Raw genomic sequence first — 6,153 nt, forward strand, 5'->3', positions numbered from 1 at the left:
TTATTAGGCACAGGAAACCTGGAAGAACACCGATGGAGACTTATGCACAAAAGCGTGATTATTGTTTTAACATATCATGACTACAGTTTAATGTGGTTTTCAGTTTCTACCATAATAACTGAGTAAACTCAGACCTGAGAGGAATGAACAACGCTGCCACCCCTTGGCTCTTTGGAGTAAATTTACTCAGATGTGTTCGAAATCTAAGCAGTGGTATTGGCCGTGTGTGCATGCCTTATACCAGTTGACCACATGCTGCAACTTCAAATAAAGCAAATGAGTAAATATCAAACTATGTAAATAACAGTTGCCACCCTTCATGCATACATTATCTATAAACGGTATTGTCAAGATACAGTTGATGATTTCATGATTTTATAGAAATCACGTATGAAATAGAGAGGCTTATCGGTGTATTCTTCAATATCAGGTTCGGTGGAGACTAAAGAATTGTCTTGGTGTTCAAAGAGGTTTAAGAATGGAGCTAAGAGACAAGACGAGCTTGATTTTGAGTATTATTTAAAGGCTTATCCATCACTTTTCCCATTTCTTACATCCTTCCCCCCTCCTTTACTTCATCTTCTTTAAGTTCCCAGGCTGATTTCAAGAGATTATGTCAGATTTTCACATTATGTAAATTGTTTTATCCTTCTCATTTATCCTTCCTCACACAGTTTTATTAAAATAATGCTTTATCACTAGAACCAAACTTGGTAGAAAATAGGCAATTTACTGTAATGTACTAAGCGAATGTGTTGTGTTTGGGCAAGACACTAACTCCAAGTTGCACCTGCATTGGATGGCACTGAAAATTCGCCCACTTTTCTTTCCATCATGGTAGCTGAGATAGCTCACAGAAATGCAGACAGCCTAGAATAAGTATCTGTATTAGTGAATATGAACAGAAGCTCCTTCTTGGTGGCAGCATTTTTTGCCCCTTGAAGGGAGGGATTATGTAATCATTTCTGTTTGTTTGTTTGTCTGTCTGTCTGTTTGTTAGCAGTTTAGCATCCACAGTTGTGAAGATATTATTTTCAAATTTTGTGTGATGGTAGATGCCAATAACAGCTGTTAATTTCAGTGAAAATTGAGTCAAGGTCAAGGTTACACTAAATGTTTTTAAAAAACCCTCAATTATGGACAGTCTTAAAACCTCACAACTATTTAGTATGCCTTGCGGGACACGAGTACCTAGGTTGGCTAAGCATTTGACCTTGACAATCATTGTTAGCACCCAAGATCAAAGGTGACCTTGAACAAAATTTCAAGAAACCATATTGAGTAATGTATCATATGAAAGGGTACAGAGAGAGCTGGATATCACAGTTTTTATTTATTTTCGATATGACACCCTACACGGCACAAAATCACACACTGCATGAATATATCTTCCAATCTCACATTTTTACATCTTGTTCTTTCTTGTTTATCCAGAGCCCTACCACTGTGAGCAATGGCATGCTCCCTGCATATTCCTGTGACAGCACTGCTCCTATGTCTGGACCACTAGCATGTGTACCTATAGCGACTTGTATCTAGCATTTGTATCTGTTAGAGGGTGATATTAAACTAAACTTAGAATGTCCAAAGGTGTCCATCTAGACCACTTACTTTTCTCCTTTAATTGATGGACGGATGAAAAAAGCTTTTCACAATGGCTATCCCAACAAAGGTACCTCATTCTGGATCTTTGGCACTGCCATGAAGTGACTCAAAGGATGAACCAATGCTGTGTCTACACATAAAATACAGCAAACTAATTTTAAATTGTATCTTTACATAAAAAACATGTCATTTGTTGCCATTTCTTCAGTTGAATCTAAATGTAAAAGATGACATAGTGTGACAGGCATGAAATAGCATTTTTGCACAAACAAGGCCATTCCCAAAGAGCTATTAGTGGAAAACTTGGCATTTCTCTGTATCGTGTGCAGTGTGTTCTTAAAAATGAACACGTACATGACAAAAGATAACAAGGAAGAAGTAGCAGACCTAAAAAAATATCTATAGCTGAGCTGAAAATATGAAAGCGGTATCTGAAAATCATGCCCCTAAAGAAAAAGGAAAACATCCAGCAAAAATCAGGTGATTCATCTACTGTTCCCTGGAGCCTCATCAGGAATGGTCTCAGTGAAAAGATGGCTGTCAAGAAGCCATTCTTAAGCAGGGAAAACAGGGAGGAAAGGTTGAGGTGTGCCCAAATTACACAACATCTGGACTAATAGCAGGTCCAATACTGTGTAAATTTTGGTTTGGTTTGGTTATTTGGTTCAAATAGTCATCGATATGCATGAAGGTCAGGAGAGAGATACAACAGTGAGAGTCTACAGTCATCTGCAAAACACAGTAGAGCCGGTGATGTTCAGGATCTTGTTAAAATTGACAGAATTATGAACACAGCACACATGTAGCATCAGATTTTGATCCACCAGGCAATATCATCTGCAAATCATGTGACTGGTAACGACTTCATGTCCTTTTGGTACAGATTCACAACCTGATCCTACAACAATGGAAAATGAGCAGGACAGAGATAACCTAATATGTACAGGCATACGGTTTGGTTTGTTATTTGTTTGGCTACCTTACTAAAGAGAAACAAATTTAAGTTGCTCCCTTTAAATCTAAAAATCAGCTTACCTCAATCTCATTGTGATTCTGTTGCTCCTTTTTGTCTGTAATGAGCTATTGCATGGGTGGCCCATGGATGAGATCCAACTGAGGATTAAAGCAAAAACACACCAAAAATGTAAAACAAGTGAGAACAGAAGAAAACATGTTTTTTGAGTGGTGAGAAAATGGAAATTAAAATAGCTTCCATGGGGAGCTTATTATTATCTGAACAGTCAAATGGCAATTCATTAAAATAAGTGGTTCCCACCGCCATAATATCAAACACAAACAAATAAAGCACACTCTGAAGATTAGTGGCTTTTCCTTTGTTCCCCAGAATCATTTTATCGCTCTTAGTTTGGCAAAGCAGAAATTTAGAATAACAAAATCTTTTGATCTAAAACTGAGATGACACTGGGCAAAATGTGTGAATTTATTCATAGAAAGTCATAATATTAATTGCATGATGACACCGCATCACCATATGATCGCAAAAAAAGTATTAAAACAATTTTCATCAAACGAGTAAAATGAAATAAGACAGAAATAATCAAATAGCAGATTAATCATTTAAAACAATATAATATACTTTATATAAAAAATGTAGGATTTGTCAGTGCATTCTTTTTTTTTTTTTTACACTTGCTTTATAGATTCAACAAAAAATCTGTAATCTCTGATGATTGAAATTATTTAAGATATCTGACATCTTAACATTTATTCTGGTGGTCAGAAATGCTTTTCTTTTCATGATGGATGAAGAGGACTGGATGTGCACAGATGTCTACACTCTGTATGCTGCTGTTATTTTCACATAGAGTTTCTAAATCTTCCTATAATTGTAATATTCCTCTTGGTGTATTAATATAATAGAAGATCTTTGAGGGGTGCACACCAACCAAATAACAGCACTGTAAACATCACAGCACAACAGCTGTAGGGCTGTGTTCAAAAGGAAATGAAAGAAAATCCCTCGATAAGACAGCTAAGTGGATAATATGATATTATCTTGCATAGCTTGTATATTACAAAGCAAATTGTTTACACACGCAGACTTAATCACATACAAAATTAGTTTAATATTGGAAAAAAAAAACCCCACATCACAGACTGACTACTGAATATCCGTCTGTGTTATTGTGCCAGCAGTATATTTATTATATAGAGTAACTGTCTAACTATGCTGAAATATCTTCAGCCATGTTAAAGGTCACTGTTTTTTGTTGTTGTTTAATTGCATGCATTCTTGGTTTTCCTTGGGATATAAATCCAGCTTTATTCCTGCTTGTCTTTCACCAGTACAATGCTGCCCTCCTATGGTAAGGTTTAGTTTTTTTTTTGCAGGGATCTTTGTATATTTGATACGAATCAAATTTATAACAAAAGCTTGCAGTGTTGAGGGATTTGCTTTTAAAATTCAAAATACATTAGACAAGACTAAACTAATATTTTACTGTTCTAAGCTGCTTAACAGAACACCTTATGCAACACCAGTGTACAAGTGTGTTATTAGCACTTGGAAGATTGGCATGAAAACCATACGGCTCTTACCTACACGGTCACATATAAAAAGAGAAAAACAATCATATTTTATATCTGTGACATTGACAGCAAAGTAATTTAACAGATGTATGTACGCTGCTATTGTTAGTTCCCATCAAGCACAGAAAAACAACCTCCCGGTCTTCTGCACGAGTATTGTGTGGATCAGTTTAATTTAATCTAATACTTCTTATTTCCTGTAAAAAATGACTCCCCCCCCCCCCCTCCATATTCAGAACACATATTTTGTGGAACATGAGGGTATTTGCAGAATTAGCAGGTATTCTTTGCGTTGTTTTCATTATTCTGTGTTTTCTGAAAAAAAGGGCATCATACCAGCAATACATTTAATGGTTTCCTCAGTCATATTTAGTGATACAGATGAAGGAGAACCAAATACATCCAGCCATCCATCCACTCTTCCACCCACTTTCTTATCCTGGTATCAGTAGGGTGCAGAGATGAACTTGCTGGCCATTGTCCTCAGGTTTCCCAAGATGCTCTAAGTCTCCTGCTCCACTTTTCACTCAGTCATGAACAACACTCCAAATTACTGAAAACCCTCCATGTGATGTGGCATAACATAATGTGGGCACTCCACCCTTTTCAGGCTAAAATCTATGGATTCAGATATAGAGGAACTAATTCTCATCCCATTTGCTTTTATTTTTACTGCAAGGATCACAGGGTGGGCTGTAGATCATGGCTTGTGGATCCCCACAGGATAAAAAAAAATCACTGGAAATGGACACCCTCTGGCCCTTTGTTACACATAAATTGTGTTGTGCTCATAAAAGTTGTGGTAGTGTCCACATGAAACAAGTCTGACTTGTGGAACAATCCTTGAACGGGTAAAGATCCTCCTAGTTGAAACCTCCTGGCTTTAATGATATTTTTAACTGAAAATCAACTGTTATAAACAAGTGCAACACACCACTACATTCCTGCTTAAAAAAATCTCGAAAGTATAGTTGGTGACAGAAAAACAACAGTGTGTCAAAATTTTACTTACAGTTTGGAGCACTTTTCACAACCATTGCCATTGGTGATTTTCTTCAAATTGCTGGGATACCTAGCTGTTCCAGGGTTATACTACCACCAATTCAACTGACTGTGACACTGCATCAGTCCATTATCTGGGATTAAATTGTCTTGACTTGCTGTGTACAAGGTAACCAATGAGATGTTTGGATCTGTTAATGAGATGCAGTGACAGTTAAAATATTTCATGATGCGCTGCAGCACAGGAACCATGAAATCAAATAGTAAAAATAATCAAAATGGTTTTTAAATGAAATTAATTTATACTTTAATAAGTAAATGGTACGTGTACCTATTTAATTACGTATTTTGTAAATTATTAATTATTTATTTCCTACTGTAATTAAATGAGGACACATGCTAGTTTTATTTATGACACATTGGCACTTTTGGCGTTCAATAAGTTTGTTAGGCGACTCCTGCCTTTCTCACTGCAAAGACTGATTTAAAGCAAAGAGCAACACAAACATTGTGAGCCGGCTGACACTGCCCCCTGCTGACAGTACACATTTAAAACACGTAGACGCAGATCTGCAAATCTCTGGGAGACATTAGGACACGCCCATATTTACGCGTCATCCCCAAGACACCGCTTGACCGCGATGAACTGTGCATGCATGCCTGCTTTCAGGGTACTTGGAAAAAAGTATGGCTGTATAACAGGGATGACTACTCATCCGTGGTGGGCATATGTGTCTGCGAACTTGAGAGTGTGCGGCTTATTTTTGTACTTAAATTCTTTTTTTTGTTATTAACTGTCGTACAGGGATTGAGGAAAGACTATTAACTTTCCGCTGCCCTAACAGCCTAGAGAAGATTTGGTACATTTAGGTCTTTTTATGGGTGGGGAAATAATTTAACAAAAGTACTGTTAATATAATATTTATTATTTAATTATTTATTTTTTTAAATGTGAAATTAGTCCTTTCTCACCGGCGACACCACGAGCAGCTACGT

This window comes from Astatotilapia calliptera, chromosome 7 (assembly GCF_900246225.1).
Source record: "Astatotilapia calliptera chromosome 7, fAstCal1.2, whole genome shotgun sequence".
Lineage (NCBI taxonomy): Eukaryota > Metazoa > Chordata > Actinopteri > Cichliformes > Cichlidae > Astatotilapia > Astatotilapia calliptera.